Raw genomic sequence first — 19,389 nt, 5'->3', positions numbered from 1 at the left:
TAGATTCCAGTAGCGAGACAGAATCCAACTTAGTCAATATCTACAATTGTATAGGTGCTCTCTTTGCTTATGTTGCATTTTTAGAGCTATCTTTTTGTCTATCCCAACTTCCCAACCGAAAAAACATCCTAGTGGATTACTTGGCTTCTCTAAGTTTTGCAGGTGAAAGTGAGAAACTAAGTGGGAATATGTTGGCACTACCGTATTTATCGCCCTAAGTATAAGATGCACTGGCCCATAAGACGCACCCAGATGATTTTAGAAGACGACAAGAAAAAAAAAAAAATTTCATTACACCTCAGGTCAGACCACCAATCAGACCCCCAATGTTCCTAAGACCCCAATAAGACCTCAGATCAGACCCCAATGTAAATGACCCCCAATCAGACCTCAGATAAGAGCCCCATGCCTCTCATCAGCCCCCATAATTAGCCCCATGCCTCTCATCAGGGCCCATAATAACGCCCATTGCCTCTCATCACCCCCGTTGCCTCAGATCAGCGCCCATTGCCTCATGCCAGATAAAATAAATAAACCACTTACCTCTCCTGCTCCGAATACTGCCGCTCCTGACTGCCCGCGCTCTGTCTTCCTCCTGCTGTCGGCTGTGCTGTGAACTGGTGCGCACAGCATGAGGTCACAGACCGCCGTCACACTATGCGCAGCCACTGCACAGCAGACAGCCGAGGACCAGGGAGCGGTGAGTACTGAGCCTTCACCGCTTCCTGGTCCTCCGGTACTAATGAGCGCTTCTATAATGGATTCGCCCCATAAGACGCTGGGGCATTTTTCCCACAAAAAAATGCATCTTAGGGGGCGAAAAATACGGTCTATAGTTCAAGAGTTTTCCGAGATACTTTTCCTGATGGATAGGTCATCAGTATCTGATTGGTGGGGGTCAGATACCAGCTGTTTGAGAAGGCACTGCCGCTCGCAGTAGCGCCGGGGGCTTCTCGTAGCTTTCCCTAGGCCACATGAATGGGGTTGAGCTGCGATACCAAGCACAGACCCTCACCGATCACATACCAATAACCTATCCTTAGGATAAGTCATCAGTAAAAATATCTCGAAAAACCCTTTTTTTAAATAGTCAATAACAAAAAAATGCACCTATAAGCATTTGTTCACATTTCCATGTTTTCACTTTTTTTCATATATGTTTTTCCTTTTTACAAATAAGAGCAACAAAGAGAACAAAGCAGATGACGAACATGCCCTAAAAGTAAAAGAGAATTTGGGAAGTAAGAAGAAACATGGTGATACTACAGCCTAATGTTTGCTTAATTTAGGCTGATCTCAGACGAGCGTAGATTGTTACGATGCTGCTAGTTTGGGTCATTAGACCCATGTCAGGCTGGGATTTGCAAGTCCATGCATGTACCTGAATAAGGCTAGTTGCACACTAGCATTAGAGATCCAGCAGGATGTTTTAGCAGGGAACAGCGTGTCAAACCTCTGCGCACTCGGCATTGCTGGACGTTTGTAAGGCTCCATCCGGCCCCATTCACTATAATGGGGACTGGTGGAGATCTGGCTGCATTCCCGCAAACATGCTGAGAACTGGCCGGAAGAAAACATGGCCCCATCCACTATAACAGGGACTGGCGGAGATCGAGCCGTATTTCGGTAAGTATGTCAAGAATCCGCTGGAAGAAAAACGTTGCATGCAGTACTTTTTATTCAGTCTAAAAAAAAAAAAAAAACGGACTGGCAGTGTGCATTCGGCCTAAATCTAAACTTGAAATAGAGTGTGACTGGAGCTCATATGAAAAAGTCTAATAATTCAAGTAATTGCAGGTCCTTTATTGTCCATCACCACTTCACTCATAAAATTAGGACAGACAAAACATAAGTCTATTGCACACATATAATAAATAAAATATTATCAAACAATACTTTTAGGCTACTTTGACACTAGCGTCTCTATTTTCCAGTATTGAGACCCTAACGCTTCCGTTTTGTCCCCATTCATTGTCAATGGGGACAAAACGTAACTGAACAGAACGGAATGCTCCAAAATGCATTCCGATCTCATACCGAAGAGCAGCATGCTGCAGTTTGCTTTCCGTCCTGGGATGCGGAGTAAAACTGATCCGGCATACCCACACTGCAAGTCAATGGGGACAGATCTGTTTTCTCTGACACAATCTGCCACAATAGAAAACGGATCCGTCCCCCATTGACTTTCAATGGAGTTCATGACGGATCTGTCTTGGCAATGTTAAAGATAATACAACCGGATCCGTTCATAACGGATGCAGAGGGTTGTATTACCAGTAACAGAAGTGTTTTTGCTGAGCCCTGCCGGATCCAGCAAAAATACTAGTGTGAAAGTAGCCTTAGCCTGCCTGATTAAAGGCTGTGTTAAAATCAAGTTTTTGCCCTACATTCACATATGCATTTGGAAAAAAAGATACAAAAGCATAGTACACCCCGGTAAAAAAAAGATATACATTTTTGGGGTTTAACAATGGAACTCTATGGTGACGAATGCCACTCAATGTCATCTGTTTAACGTATACATTTTTTATATGTTAAACTCAAGATAAAAACCTGATGTGAACCCAGCCTAAGTAAAAGATCATCTATGCTACAAAAAATAAACTGCTCTCATGTCCTTGTAAATGTCAGATTACATACAGTGTTTATTTGCTAAGAATAAGCATTTCATCGCACCCCTTCCCCCGTATTCCCAAGGTACCTTCTTGTGAACCGCCCAGCATCTCTCTAATGACCTGCAATGGAAGAGGAGGAGGGGGTTACCCATCTGTAAAGGAAGAAGCACAAGTCAGGGCGGGGAAGGGAGGGTTACACTGTGTGATCACAACCCCCCTCCTCCTTCTGATGCTTGTGTCCTGCACCTGCTGCCCCTGATCTACAGACGAATCAAGCGGAAAATTCATCACAATGTCTGGGGGAATGTTTATTTCTGGAAGGCAGTTTCCCACCATAAGCAGAGGCGTCAGGGTACAGCTCTAGTAATGGCGGTACTGACAGACAAAAATGTAAACACCACCTGCTTCACTTCCTCCTTCTCAAATCTCCACTGGAGCATCTCTAGGTACCTCTAGGCTCAATGGCCTCGTAGTTCGAGGATTTGATTGGACCACACAGAAGACTGTGTAAAGAAACAACTTGATACCCTAGTCATTTATCATTCAAACAGAATACATAACTGACAATCTTCATAGCTAGTGTTACAACCTTCAGTTAAAAACCAGGCAAACTAAGGTACATTACCCAATAATTTTCAAAATGTCAATAATAAGTTACATATTAATCCACAAAAGTTTGATAACAATTCTAGATTATATATTCTTCTTATTTAACTAATAAACAATTTAACTTTATTGAAAGTAAAACCACATATATCACATCACAGGAGCCAAAAAAAACTCCAAATCATAAGCAGTAAAGAGTCACACAAAAATAAATATAATAACAATAAAAGCAAAATGGAGTCTAAATATAAACCAAACCTAGGTAGGTAATGTATGAAGGCTGCATGCAACAAAACTAAAAAGAAAAAAAACATCTACAATGGACCTTCTTTGACATGACCACCCAAAATGGTCCTCTCACAGCTGACTGGTATGGATAGTACATATTGGAGCTAAGGATCAGTCACAGGAAATCTGGTCTAGATAACGGCGATATTCTCAAGTGGTGTTTTTTTGGAGAGGTTTTACTGTAATGTTTGTAGAGAGACAGACCCCAGGAACACATAGTAATAAAGAAGGCAGGGATCATTTGTTCTGGGACAATTATTGTAAGTCGAAAACATTGTAACTTGAGACTATATCTCTAAGGAAAACTGGTCATTTCTCTCTAAGGAGACTCAGCATCCTTCCAAAGCTGCATTCAAGGCACCGCACCCAGCCAGCCAGAATTCTACTCCGTACTGATGAGGTGCAAGCACCCCAAAATGGCGGTCTACAGATGGATATCTGACTTGGCTACGTTCCCTTGTCAAATTCCAAGGCTTGTTAGAAAGTCAAATTTTGATTCATAGGGAGCCAATTCTACAAGGTGGCGCTGGCAAGATGATTCTCTTTCCTTGGGAGATGCCTCGTTGCATATTCATTTACCAATAACTCTCCATACTATGAATTACTTTCAGAAAGTCTCCATACAGGACTGGTCTCTTTAAAAGGGTTGTCAGCTCTGAATCGGATCATTTTATGCGCGTTTATAACACACTGCTGGGCAGAGGCTTCCGCCCAGCTGTGTTTCTGGTGACATCACTTGCTCCGATGGGTGGGCTTTAGCGCTGCCATAGACCCTTTACAGGCTAGGGCAGCGCTACAGCCCACCCATCAGTGCTGGTGACGTCACCGGGAACATTGCTAGGCAAGTTTAATCTTTCAGCAGGTTGAAAAATTATCGTTTGCCGGCAGCAGATCATGACAATCACCATCAAGATCTGAGCATCTAGTATAACCTTTATACTTCCCGAGCAACTTCCCATTCAAACACGTCCATGTGTTTCCAATGGGGACAAGGGAGTAGGCTGCGTGCAGGAACCTCTTGCAGCTTATATCCCTTAACATTAAGGGATCAAGCATGATGAAGTCCAACATGCAGTGGCGTACCTCCAATAGAGGCAGACCACGCAGCTGCTATGGGGCCCCTGGGGGAAGGGGGCCCGCAGTGGAGGATAGGCCCCGCCCACTAATTACACTTGTATGGCTACCTGAGAAAGTAAGAGGTGGCGAAGGACCTTTGGTGATGTCATCAACCATGTGACCAGTGCAGGAAGCCAATGAATAGCAGAGCAGCAGAAGTCTAAAGGACCTTTGGTGATGTCATCAACCATGTGACCAGTGCAGGAAGCCAATGAATAGCAGAGCAGCAGAAGTCTAAAGGACCTTTGGTGATGTCATCATCATGTGACCAGTGCAGAGGACTGGTGAAAGACCTGTGGCATATCACTGTGAGGGGGCGGAGCTTCTGTGTGGTGCCTGAAGGAGAGGTTAGTGGTGTTCTGGGATAACATAACATCCTAGAAAAGCTGGGAGTTGTAGTTTTGTCGTATTATATGTTTCTCAATGTAATTTAAACGTATGCCCTAGTACAGGCTGGTAATGCTGGGAGTTGTAGTTCTCTCCTCTTATACGCTCTCTTTGGAATGTAAACTGATGACCCATAATAAGTCTGGCCATACTGGGGGTTATAGTTATTTCTTTTTAAAGCTCTTACCTGGTACAACTAGATGATGTCCTATAATCTGGACATGCTGAGAGTTGTAGTTCTCTTTTCTTAGGCTGGATTCTCATCACAGTTTAGTTTTCCGTTTTGCATGCAGGACTTTTTTCTGTCTAAAATAACGGATCTCCGACAGAAATGGCATAAACGGATGCCAAATGTGCAGAACTGACGCTTGAAATACAGGATCATTTTTTTTTCTTTATTTTTCTGTTTATCTGACGGATCAGAAGAACTGAAAACTAAACGGTGATATGAACCCGGCTTTATACTCTGTGTAATATCTACTTGTATCTGATCATAACAGCCTGGACATGCTGGAAATTGTAGTTCTCTCCACTTTCACCTCTCCCTGTGTTGCCCCCTAATTTCCAATAATAATCTGGTGATGATGAGACTTGTAGTTCCCTTGTCACTATTATAATGTTCTGCAGCAGCTGAGGTGTGTATTACTTGTTCACTTCTGTGCTGGTGACGGTCGCTGTTCTGCCGTCATAGGAGCACAACAACGAAAATCACTGCAGTTCCGGATCTGGCACTTCATGGACGACAACACCTGACGGATCCCGCTGACTATGATGAGATCTGTCAGGTTTCCATCTTCCAGGCTATAAAATTGTGTCCAGCATTTATGACCTGATCCACGAATGAGGCCCCAACACAGATGTGAACGAAGCTTTATATGTTCTGCAGCAGCTGAGGTATGCATTAGGAGGTTCTGACAGTTCATAAGGCAAGGGGGGCTATGGTGGCACTGGTATACTATTATGCCAGCACCACCATAGCACCCCCTGTGTGCTGCTTATAGTGGACAGTGCCCTCAGACAATGAATGGGGACAATCAAAAGCGGGTTTTTTCCCGGTATTGAGACCCTATGACGGATCTCAATACCGGAAAATAGAAACGCAAGTGTGAAAGTAGCTCCTAATGTCTACACGGCTGCAACTGCTGGGGGTATGGCAGGGGAGAAGCCAGGGCAGGTGGTGGGATGGGCCAGTGGACGGAGTTAGTGGGGCCCCATTAAGATTCTTGCTATGGGGCCCAAGGATTTCTATGTACGCCCCTGCCAACATGCCTGACTTTTCTTTCCCACAGTCCATTTACATATTCAATAGCAGATTCCCCGAAATTGCCTCAGTCAGCCGACGTTAATCTAATATATATGGCCAGCCTAAAAATCAGAAAGCAGTGCTGGAAGCTGGAAATCACTTTCTATGACGAAGGCAGGAGCTTCTTCAGATGCTCTACAGAGCAGACAATGCACCAGAAATTAAAAATGGAGCGGTCTTCATCTGGTATCCAAAGCAGCAGCTCATCCTGCCCCAGGAAAAGAGCGGTACAAAAGATGAAGTGCCGCACCACACTGTAAAGACGGTTAGCCAGTGCATGCACTTCAGTTATACAGGCGTTCTAGTCAATCACACATGTGGTAGATCTGGACTGTCTGTGGCACTGTATGTTGAATGTGGTTTTCAGGGAGTTTTTCACCCACTGTGTCCTTTCAGGCAGACCCTCTTCATTGTCAGAACTGAGGAGGGAATCATAATTGCCTGATCCCCACCGCTGGGTTCTGGCTGCTTCTCTTCCCTGCCACAGGTCTCCATTCTTCCAGTGTCAACATCTGGTTTGACACAGGCCAATGACTGGCTGCAGCGGTGACGTCCCTCCCATGCATTATGCCACGTGACACATAGGGAAAATGTCACTACTACAGCAGACACGCAAACAACCCCTTGAATTACAATAGTCCAGGAAAGAACACTGTATGTTGAAAATATTGTAAGGTTACTTTCAATCTAGCGTTTCAGTTTTCCAGTATTGAGATCCGTCATAGGGGCTCAATACTGAAAAAAAAACAAAAAAACCGCTTCAGTTTTGTCCCCATTCATTGTCAATGGGGACAAAACTGAACAGAACGGAGTGCCCCAAAATGCATTCCGTTCAGTTCCCAGACCAGAGAGCAAACCGCAGCATGTTGTAGTTTGCTTTCCGTCCTGGGATGCGGAGCAAGACGGATCCGGCATGACCCCCAATGCAAGTCAATAAGGACGGATCCGTTTTCTCTGACACAATAGAAAACGGATCAGTCCTCCATTGACTTTGAATAGAGTTCATGACGGACCTGTCTTTGCAATGTTAAAGATAATTCAACCGGATCCATTCATAACAGATGCAGATGGTTGTATTACCAGTAACGGAAGCGTTTTTGCTGAACCCTGCCGGATCCAGTAAAAAGGCTAGTGTGAAAGTAGCCTAACCTGAGGCTATTGTAGCTTGAAGGACCACTGTGGTATAAGGGACTCAATATGCTACCCAACAGTAGTATTCATTTCCATTGACTTCATGGCTTGAAACACATGAAAGTTACCCAGGTCGAGTCGGGCTCTAGCTTTTGGCAAGCAATGGTGAGGCAAACAATTTAACAAATAGCATTTGTCCTTAAGTAATGACTCCCAAACAAGAAAACTGCAAATAAACTCTTGTGGTCCACGCCTATACAGGAGTGGATAATACAAAGCAACAAAAAGGCCTGAGAAGCCTACGCAGCGCTCACCGTTCCCCAGTGAGAGATCTCTTTAAAGTCAATTCTTCTGACAACTTCCCATTGCCTCCATCAATATCAGCTAATTCCTTAAACAAACACACAAAACCAATATCAATGGAAATCTATTATTAGCCAGAGAAAGGCCTCACATAACATTCATAGCATTCGAAAATGTCATTAATCAGCAACAGAGCAACCAACTTATGAAAACTGCTTAAATGACTAAAAGAAAACCGCTAACACATAAGCCACAAAAATAGTAAAGGAAAAACAAATGGGAATATAAAGCCTCATGTAATAATCGGCATGGAGGGGCTAGAACCGTTTGGTCATTGAGGAGGGTCCCCTGTTTGAGATTTAGGCTACATGCACACGACCGTTGTGTGTTTTGAAGGTCCGCAAGTTGTGGACCCGCAAAACAGAGATGGAGTCGGACAGCCATTAATATAACTGCCTATTCTTGTCTGCAAAACGGACAAGAATAGGACAGGTTATATTTTTTTGCGGACCACGGGACGGAGCAACGGATGCGGACAGCACATGGCTCGGATGCGGACCAAAACAACGGTCGTGTGCATGAGGCCTTGGGCTGATTTAACATGAGTTTTCCGTCTGGATGCGTTCCATTTTGCGAACAGATAGCATCCGGACTGAATCCCGACTATGAGCATAATTTTACACTGATCATCTTTGTGTTCAGGAAAAAAATAAAATAAATTGCATGTTTTAAATTGTGCGTTTTTCACGCAGTCCTTGCCCCATAGAAGTGAATTAGGCTAGGTAAAAAACGGAAGGGATCCAGATGCAATGTGTTTTTCACTGATGGATGCTAGGAGATGTTGAGTGTTCGATTTTTCTTAACGCACGTGAAAAAACGCATGTTATCTGGATGGAAAAAACAAACACTGAATGCAATCGCAAGAAAAAACTGATTCATTTCAGTTTTTCACTGAACCTTTAGACACAACTTTATACATTCACGAAAAAATATTACTATTAAAATACATAAATAATATAGATAGGATGATAAACCGCTCTCTAGAAATTAGAATCATTTTCTGCTCTGTAAGGTTTTCATTGGATTTTTACTCCAAGAATAGTGTAGGAAACCTGACAATCATTAGTCAATAATATCCATCAGGATCAGTTTGAAGAAAAATAAAAATGGAGCCTTGACTGGCACGACAAATTTTTAAGAGCCAAGATAATGGTAGTGTGAACAGAGCACAGATTAAAGCCACTCCGGGGAAGATGCTTTGCATTTCCAATATCTGTAACAGCAGCATTAGATGCCATTGGTGTCAAAGGAGACTGGTACTATTTTTTATTATAAGAGAAGAGAATAATTGGCTAACTACAAAAAGGTAATAGTGAACACGTTTTATGTTATAGAACAGACTCAGAACCGCACGAAAAAAGTTATATATAATTATAGGTCAATCGAGTAGTCTAAAGAGTGCTGACCTCACAACCCTAGTAATAAATAAGGCCTCTTGCTGGCCGTGCATATTGCGGTCCGCAATGCACGGGCACCGACTGTAGGGCAGCCGCATGCGGTTCGCGGACCCATTCACTTGAATGGTGTCCGCGATCCGTCTGTTCCGCAAAAAGATAGAACAAGTTCTTTTTTTTGCGGAACGGAAGAACCTAGGGCGGACCAGAGGGGTGAACGGGGAGGGGTTTCGTATGAAAGGCACTGAGGGGCCTGGGCACCGGCCACATAAACGCCGCCCCTGGGCACCTTCAGAAGCTAATTAACATATTGAATAAAAGTGTTTTTCTGAGAAAATCGGCGATGGACAGCAATATGGAAGGTAGCATTCTAATATGGGGAATGTAATGGAGATCCTGATGTTAGTGTTCTATAATGGTGATTTTAGGTGAAAGACTCCCTTTAATACAACCGCCTCCAAACGAAACGGATACAGCCGGTGGTATTAAAGCAAACTGAAGCATTTTCCTACGGTTTTGAGATCCACTGCCGATTCTCAAAACCTGAAAGGAAAACGCAGATGTGAAAGTAACCTTACATGCATCTTATGAGTAAGGCCTGATTGTCTGCCATGATATCTAAAACTGATATGCACAGAGGTAACTGACATACCAGGAAACTCACCTTTAGTAAATAAATCGGGAACTAAACAGGTATTACAAGATTCATGATGAGTGCACAGAAAGGCCTTGATTTTACAACAGAACATACACCCAGCTCCCAGCACCGGCTTCCAGCTGACTAACCTGATGCTGCTCCCACTCCTAGGCGGATGTTTTTGCTAATCCCTCTGTTTTGGTAGAAACATGTTCTGTAATCCAAGCACTTTACAGTATCTAAATCAAAAGCAACTTCCCTTGTGAACGCTTCACCATAAAAGCAGCTGGGAAAACTCTACAACGCCTCCTGCACATGACCAAATTGCAGATTCGCAAAACACGAGTACCGGCAATGTGCGATCCGCATTTTGTCTGCAACACAGACAAGAATAGGACATGTTCTATCTTTTTTGCATCGGAAATACCGATGCAAACAGTACACGATGCAGTGTGCTGTCCGCATCTTTTATGGCCTGACTAAAATGAATGGGTCAGCATCCAATCCCCAAAAAACGCGGATTGGATGTGGACCAAAACTTTAATTAGAGCCCATTCACACGACCCTAGGTGGTCCGCATTGCGGATCGCAAACACCGGGACTGCAATATACGGCACCGTCTGTGTGAAACCCGTATCACAGATGCAGCACCATTCACTTGAATAGATTTGCAGTCCGCAAGATATGGCACAGTGCATAGCAGAGGCACGGATCAGAAGCCCACAGAAGCACTATCAAGCGATTCCGTGGGTTTTCGGGTCCATGCCTCCACACCGCAAAAGATAGGACATGCCCTATCTTTTGTGGATTGCGGACAGATTCAAGTCAATGAGTCCATCCACACCACAATACGGGATTTACATGGGCGATCCGCAGCATGGGCACAGGACACACTCGGTCACGTGAATGAGCCCTTATCTTGCTCTGATTTGGAACTATATGTTGTCTTCTTCACCAGTTTCACCCAAATTGAAAGTAAAAGTTCTGCTGGTTTGTCCTTCAAATTTATATGTGATTTATCTGAGGTGTACAAACATGACAAGTTAGCACGGAACGGAACAACTAAGGAGTTCTTCTGTGGGGTTCCGTTACGTACTTCCGTTCTGCAAAAAGATAGAACATGTCCTATCTTTTTGCGGAGCGGAGGGATGCGGACCCATTCAAGTTGAATGGGTCTGGATCAGTGCCGGAGGCCTCATGAACGTTCTCCGTGCATTGGGGACTGCAAATTGTGGCCCCAATGCACGGAACAGAACACATACGTTCGTGTGTGTGAATGAGTCCTTAGGCCCCATTGGGGTCTGTTCGATTTCATCCGTCATCCCGCTTTTTTACTGGACAAATAGTCCTACATATAGAACTTTTTTGTCTGCTATTTTTGACAGAATCTGCAATGGAGGCCCGGAACCAAATCCCCAACACAGAGGTGAACACAGCGTTACTTAAAACAGACACATATTTTTCATGCCAGATACCGTGGATTCCGCAGCATCCAAAAACAACTGACCAGAAAATCATTCCCTAACAAAAAACAGAATCAGAGATGTTGCCCCCCCACCCCTCACCACCACCATGATAGGCATGTGGGCAACAGACTGGGGGCCACACAAATAATTTAGCAGTTATCTCATATCTATGGTCATCTTCATGCCAAAATTGCTGATTTCGAACATTTAATGTGTATGGGGGCCTCCAGAATCTACGCAGTAGCACATGTTGTGGAAGAGAATTGTAGGATTTCATGGTCATCACCACGCCTGATACTTTCATTTTCAGAGAGATAAGCTAGCTAAGTGTCTGACAGGGGCTTTCTCCTCCCTCTCTCATTCATAACACATTTTGAGCATCTGTAACGCCCCAGAGGTGCATTACCACCTTTTACACCTCTCCACCATCTCTTATGGTTGATTCAATGTCATCAAGTGTATTTATTCCAGGTTCAAACACTGTGCATTCCCTATTTTGCAACTGTTGTGTGTAAATGTAATGTGCCTGGTTCACCAGAAGGTGGCAGCAAGCTCGGCAGAGCTATTTTGTCTAGAATGGAGACCTTCTATCCATTCTAGCCCTCTCTAGAGAGGGAGGAGTTTTAGTTAGTGAAGGTCAGTCTAGAATACCCCCTCTATGGGGAAGGAAGCAAGCCCTCGTCCCTGCTGTACGGGCCCTGCAAAAGCCAGCAGAGCACCATCAGCTCAGCTGGATCAGAGGCCAAAGCAAAGAGCCTCAGGAGCTAGGAGGAGAAGTTCCCTGAATAAAGATAAAGACAGAGAGACTACAGCAAGCTAAGTACAGCAGAAAAGAAAAGTTTCCTGTTAACACAGCAGAGCTAGAGAGCAACAGATGTAGCAGAGCCGAGTGTGTTTGCCTGCCAGAATTTATGCCAAAGCCTGCTGGTAACAAAGACAAAGTTGGAAGAGTGTTTCCTGATGAAAGCTTATTCAAGTAAAGCTGTTATCAACTATACACAAGGTCTGGACTCGATTCATTCTACCAATCCCTCAACTATTCACCCTATTTTCTCTATGTCGCACGACAACACCTGGGGTTCCAGGGTATTCAGGTAGGAGCACCTTGACACGTGCACAGCCACATCTAAAGGGACACTGTAGGCTACCCTTACACCACTCTGGCATTCCTACACCTGGGTACCACCAAGACCATCTACTTAAGGGGACTCTGTCCCTTGTTGCTTCAATGCAACTGGCGTCACGACAAAAAACACTAAGGAGGGACCCCGGCCTGCGTTGTAACCCTACAACAACTACAACATGTCCGACATTTATTCCGGCAGCCTCTCGCCGTACCTCGCCGGAACTCCGCCCCCGCCCCCCTTATAGTCAATGGGGACGGAGTGGCAGTCCGGAGCCACACGGTCACTAGCGGCAACAGCCGCAACAGTGTTGTCCAGGGAACTCTCATGTATCCAAAGACTTTAATGTGTGCATTCACACATCAGTGGTTTACAACAAAGAGTGGGTCCATGGTGAAACCACAGAAGCTTGATTATGGATCCCTCCTGCAAATTATAGTGTATGGGTATGCGATAACATGGATGCCAACTGTGTTTGGTCCATGGGGTTCACAGATTGTAACTAAATGATGCTCCGGAAACTAATTTTCAACCTAGCGGTGTCCGTGAAATACCGATAACACACAGACTGAAAACTATGGAATAAGTCTCCTCTTATAGAATAGCAAAACACACATAGATGGATGGATGATGTATATGTGACTAAGCTAATTATGCATTAAGGCTCATGTACACGTCCATTGTTGTTTTGCAGGATGGCATCTGTGTGACGCCTGTGTTACATCCATTATTTTTTTTTTTGTGGAAACATTGTAACAATGCCTGTCCTTGTCTCCAAAATGGACAAGAATAGGACTGTTCTATTCTTGCGGACATACGGATACAGAATGCACACGGAGTTATTTCTGTAGCCCCACTGGAATGAATGGTTCTGCATACAGGCTGCAAAAATAAAAAAATAAAAAGGAACGGAGAAAAAATACAATTGTGTGCATGCGCCCTTAAAAGATAACTGTCATATTTTCATAAAAAAATTTTTTTAGCATATGTTACTGCTGCAGCAGCATTATGCATGAATCAATCTTTAGTTTCTTCACTTACCACTGTTCTGCTTGAGTTTTCCCCTTAGTTACAGCTGTTTTGAATCTTACATTATGAGGATCTTCTCAAGATGGCTCCTCTGCCAGTTCTCTGAGGCCAAAACTGCTGTCCCTCACTTCCCATACACACTTGCTGTAGCCACCAGCTTCCTGCCAGCCAATCAGATTGGATTACTGAGAGACACGCCTCCTCACTCTGAAGCCTAATGCATGCATGCAGTGTGAAGGAACGCCCCTCGTCTTCCTAGCCGGAGACAGATGAGCCCTAGCAACGTTCTTTTAAAGGGACCAGTGGAAAGGGACAGGGGACATTAATGAAAGCTGTTATTATAAGGTAATAGCAGATCTTTTGACAATCATTGACAGACTAACTCAGATATACATGCCTAGCTCTAATAAACTACCGGTAGCAAAAAAAAAAAAAATATGACAGTTATCCTTTAACAGAATTCGCTGGACAGTGAAGGTCTCATGACCCATTAAAAAAATAAAATAAAAAAATACTCCCAATATTCCTATTGCAGTAACCTGTACCGAATGAATGAATCCGTGTTTACCAGCAACTCCCAAATTGTGCAATTGGTTAACAAGGACGTGTCACCTCTCCTGACGCGCCTGTTTTAGTCATTATTCCATTTTCAAAGAAAAAAAATCTGGAGTGTCTTCTGTCACAACTATATGTTGTGACATTCTTCTTACTAATAATTTATGAATTTCCAACCGGTTTTTACCATTGCCCTTATGATAGGGGCGTGTCCCTGCAGCACTGATAGGACAGTGTCAGGTTATGCAGGTAACACCCAGTTTGAAATTTATTCAAAAATTGCTAGTAGGAATAATATTGGAATGGTACCACAAAGTCATCAGAATAGTCATTTGATTTGGAATACCATTAAAGGGGTTGTTCATCTTCTGGGGGTATATAAGCAGAGCCCCCCTCCTTGCCAGTCCTGTGAAGGGAAGAATACTTAGGGAGAGTTCACATCACTTATTTTTCAATTCTTCTCGTCAGAAGAACAGAAAAATAAAGAACAAAAAACAGATCCTGTAAAAAAAAACGGATCCTGTGCATCAGTTATGCACATTTGGCATCCGTTTGAGCCATTTCCGTCGGAGATCTGTTTTTTTTAAATGGGAAAAAAAGTACTGCATGCAGTAATTTTTTTATACTTTTTTTCCTTATAAAAAATTTATATCAGACAGAAATGGCTCTAACGGTTGTCAAATGTGCCTAACTGATGCACAGGATCCGCTTCTTTACAAGATCGTTTTTTTAATCTTTATTTTTCTGTTCTTCTGACGGATCAGAAGAAAGATAAAATAATGGTGATGGGAACTCCCCCTTACCTGCTCCCTGCTACTGGGTCCCGTCTCCTTTTCTGCCCCCACTGCAGCGTCTCCTGCTGTCAACATCCGGGTTGATGTCACAGAGACCTGCCCTCCTTGCATCACGTCAGTTACTCCTCTCTTCAAATCTGAAGCCTCCGCAACAAATGGGAATTTAAGTCATTGTGATGCTGTGAATTTGGGTCAGAGGAACATTGTTCGGTCTGGGCTATGTGGCTGTCAATTGGAGCGCGCTCAAGTGAAATTAGCCTAAGGCCCCATGCACATGACTGTATTTTTGGTCCACATCCGATCCGCAAAAATGCATTCATTCACCCATTCATTTTAATAGGGCTGCAAAAAATCCACACAGCACACCATGTACTGTCTGCATCCATAGGTCTGTTCCACCATCCCACAAAATAGATGGAACATGTCCTATCCTTGTCTATTTTGTAGACAAGACTAGGCATTTTTAACATAGGGTGGGACGTGCCGAATGGGAAAATGTGGGACACACACGGCCGGTATGTGTTTTTTGCGGACCACAAAATGGATACGTGGTCTAAGGCCTCCTGTACACGAACGTGTGCACCCCGTGGCCGTGCTGCGGCCTGCAATGCAGGAACACCGACCGTGGGGCAGCCGCAGTGGAACGCAGACCCATTCACTTTAATGGGTCCGGGATCCGCCCATTCCGCAAAAAGATAGAACATGTCCTATCTTTTTGCGGAACGGAAGTACGGGACGAAACCCCACGGAAGAAGTCTGTAGTGCTTCCGTAGGGTTCCGTTCCGCATCTCCGGATTTGAAGATCCATTCAAGTCATTGGGTCCGTATCAGTGATGCAGAATGCACACGGAACGGTGCCTGTGTAATGCGGATCCGCATATCTGGCGGGACACCTACGGTCGTGTGCAATAGGCCGAAGGCTGATTTGTAACACATGCATATACCTGCCGTCCCACAATTGAGATCTCGAAAGTTCTCCAAGCCTGTCCTTTCTGGATCATGATACCATCATCTTCATGAACCAACCGATAATTTATATGAGATAACAAGTCTTCCTGACCGATCATGTTGTATTGAGCTGAAAGACTTGGTGACCAGATAGATTCTGACCCATGCAACACTCCAATATCTCTACATCACGCAACTAAAGCTGGGCACACTCTTGAGAAAGACGTTGGCCGAGTGCTCATTCAGCCGGCAGCTATTTCTCTTGGCTGCACTATGAACATTCACGATTGGCCCAGGGAACATGTTCAGTATATTTTACTGGGAAGCGATAAATAAGTCATTGCCTTAAAATCTTCTGTCCTACATGCCCACTCCTTCTTTCCCTAGGCATCTGCCATCAGAAGACACCTTGAAGACCTCAACAGACATGAGACTCTCTGGTGATCCTATTAAATCAACGTGTTCGTCCAATTCTCAGCTCAAAGTGTATGGCCAGTGGTAAGTTATATGCACACAACAGAGCCCAATATCAGTGCCATATGGCGGCCCCATACATCTGAGAGGTTTTAAGGGTACGGCCAAAAAGTCAGGTTTCTGCATGCAGTTTTTGAAGCCAAACTCAGGAGTGGATCATCAGAGGAGAGAAAGTATAAAGGACAGATACGACTTCTCATCTTTTTTTGTATTCACTCCTGGCTTTGGCTTCCAAAACCGCATACAGAAACCTGAGTGTGTGGCCGTACCCTGAGGAGCCATAATACCCTGAGGAGCCATAATACCCTTGTGTGTTTGAGTCCTGAGTTGACCCCAAAGGAGCCAGCAACACAACGGCCACATCCAACCTGACAGGACCTGGACCTTTCAAAGACAGTAAGTTGGGCACCAGTAGTGAATTTCTACCTGGCTCCAGGAATTTGTCCGGCCCGCACCCAAACACAAACTACAGAAAGCACTTTTACATATAGGAAATACTGCTTTCTCTCTGTTGTGCTGACATCTAGACAATCTACACAGTATAGCATGTGTCCATTCAGGTCTAATCTATGCATGGGTCCTGATAAACAAGGTTTCATGTACACAACCGTATTTTGCATCCACGCCCAATTTGGATTTTCTTGTGGACAGCTCATGGACACATTCATTTCTATGGGTCCGAAAAAAGAAAAAAAAATATCCGGGCAGAAATACGGCTACAGTCGTGTGCATGAGGCCTAGAGGTCGCCATACAAATAACTCTTACCGTTATATGTTGTCACTTATTGTCACAGATTTGGCAGACTGTTGTCCCAGATTTGCTACAGAAATTGTGAATGAGGCTTTATTTTGCATGCCTTTGGTCAGGCCCCATTCACACGTGTGGCAACCAATCGACTGCGTGAGAACTTACCCGTCACCATCCAAACCATTATACGTTATATCTGTTTTGGTTAATGGGAATCTGCTTCGTGAGATGGAATATTCTGGATAGGACATGGATATTGGCCAAAAAAAAAAAAGGCAAAAGCACCTATATAGGAACAATTTTTCAAGGGGATCCAATCCGTCATGTCGAGGGAAATGTCTTTTGGGATTGCGCGTTCCCAAAGCTTTCAGTCTACGGCCAGCTGTATATCTAGCCCACAGCATCCATAATTTAGCATCGGTTCCAATGGAAAACACTCAGCTCGGGATCAGTCGCACACCACAGAGGGCAATCCTCCGCTCCTTTGTCATGACTCCAGCCCCCCAGAAGTCCAGGAAGCTCTACATGATGGCTCACTGTTGCTATGCTCACAGCGGATACTCTCAATACTGTCAACGACAGGGTCTTATTTTCGGGGTGCTCTCCAGAATATGGTGACTGGCCATTCAATTCCACCAAATGATTGCCATCTGCATCCCTACTACACAGCAAGCAGCACATACAATGCTTGCAGGATGCCTACATTACTATCCTATTTCTAGACTGATGTGGAGGCATCAGCCACCTCATGCCTCCAGCATCCACCCGCCATGCACCTTACACAGAAGTACCCCCAGAAAGCAGAGGTACTGGATGACCAACCGCACCCCTGCTGATACAAGTGCGGCAGCACAGGGGTTAAAAGGAGCCGGCTAGCAATGGCGGCCCCCGGTTTATTTTCCGCTCACCTGCTTCCTGGTACAGAGTGCAATCCTCCGGAGAGATCAGGGGAGATCCGAAGGAAATCCTTGTGAAATGAGGCTGAATGTGAGCGGAGCTGTGTGTAAGCTCAGGAGGCTGGGAGCAGCACACTGCTTCACTGGGCAGACAATAGGACACCAGAGAGTTAGTCGCCACCTGCTGGACGCGTGTAGAACTGCACGATAGCTCATCTGCATACAGGCTTTGTACTGATGCGATGCTGCACGCTGCACCACTAGTTGTGTTTCTTAGTGGAATGCTTAGCTGCAAGTGTAAATGATGAATAATTCATCAGTCCTAAACTATACTCTCTTGAGGAAGCTGAGAACCAATCCCTTACCTCTCAAAAAATGGAAAAGTGTAGCTTAAGTGTAGTGCCAGCTACGACCACTAGAGGGAGATCAAGTCCAGCAGGGTTATTGTGCAAATTAATTTGTACTTTATACTAAGCAGTAATCAGAAACAAAAATCGGCCATAAGATTAACCCCTTCCTGACAATCATTTTTTCTCCTTTTTTCCTTTTCTTTTTTCTGCTTTTTTCGTACACAGTCATATGAGGGCTTGTTTTTTGCGGGACAAGTTGTACTTTCTAATGGCACCGTTTAATATTGCATACGATGTAGTGGGGAGCTGTAAAAAATATAAAAAGGGGATGGAGTTGGAAAAAAAATGACATTTTGACATTGTTTTATGGGTTTAATTTTTTTTACGACGTTCCCTATATGGTAAAAATGAGGTGTTGACTTCAATTTGCATGTCAGTACGATTACAGCAATACCACATTTATATAGTTTTTCTTGTGTTTTAATACTTTCAAAAACTTTGAAAACATTTTTTTTCTTTGAATTGCCATATTCTGACCGCCATAACTTTTTTTAAAGTGCTCATTTTTTGTGGAGCAGTCTGTAGTTCTTATTGATGCCATTTGGAGGTGTGTTTAACTTTTTGATCCCTTTTTATAAAAATCTTTATCGAGGTGCTGCAACAAAAAAATGCAGAATCAGCCATTTTGATTTTCTTCCATTAACCATATGGGATAAATACTTTAATATTTTAATAGTTTGGGCTATTTGGGACACGACAATTCCAATGTCCTTTTTATTCATTTATTTAATTATTTTTTTGTAAAATGGGAAAAGGGGGGTGATTTGAAGGAAAGAGACCAGTCATCTTAAGCCCCTTTCACACGAGTTTTCCGCGCGGGTGTAATGCGTTTCAATGGGTCAGTATACATGAGCATTTTTTTTCACGCATCAGTTCTGCGTTGCGTGAAAAACGCAGCATGTTCTATATTCAGCGTTTTTCATGCAGCCCTGGTCCCATAGAAGTGAATGGGGCTGCAGTGAAAAACGCATTGCATCCGGAAGCAAGTGCGGATGCCATGCGTTTTTCACTGATGGTTGCTAAGAGATGTTGTTTGTAAACATTCAGTTTTTTATCCCGCGCGTAAAAAACGCATCAAAAAGCTTTGCACCCGGGCAGAAACAAC

General features: G+C 44.0%; 1 protein-coding gene across 1 annotated transcript in view; it reads right to left on the bottom strand.

Annotated features, from left to right (window-relative positions):
• Positions 1-18,009, bottom strand: part of PIK3C2B (phosphatidylinositol-4-phosphate 3-kinase catalytic subunit type 2 beta) — a 149,393-nt gene extending 131,384 nt beyond the window's left edge. Inside the window, exon 1 of the mRNA XM_040423991.1 lies at positions 17,887-18,009. The gene's annotated coding sequence lies outside the window, so the exon portion shown is untranslated. The remainder of the gene's footprint in view (positions 1-17,886) is intronic.
• Between the last annotated feature and the right edge of the window lie 1,380 nt (positions 18,010-19,389).

The sequence above is a fragment of the Bufo bufo genome, chromosome 3 (assembly GCF_905171765.1).
Source record: "Bufo bufo chromosome 3, aBufBuf1.1, whole genome shotgun sequence".
NCBI classification, from domain to species: Eukaryota; Metazoa; Chordata; class Amphibia; order Anura; family Bufonidae; genus Bufo; species Bufo bufo.
The sequence above is the reverse complement of the archived record's forward strand: the minus strand, read 5'-3'. Positions and strand labels throughout refer to the sequence as shown.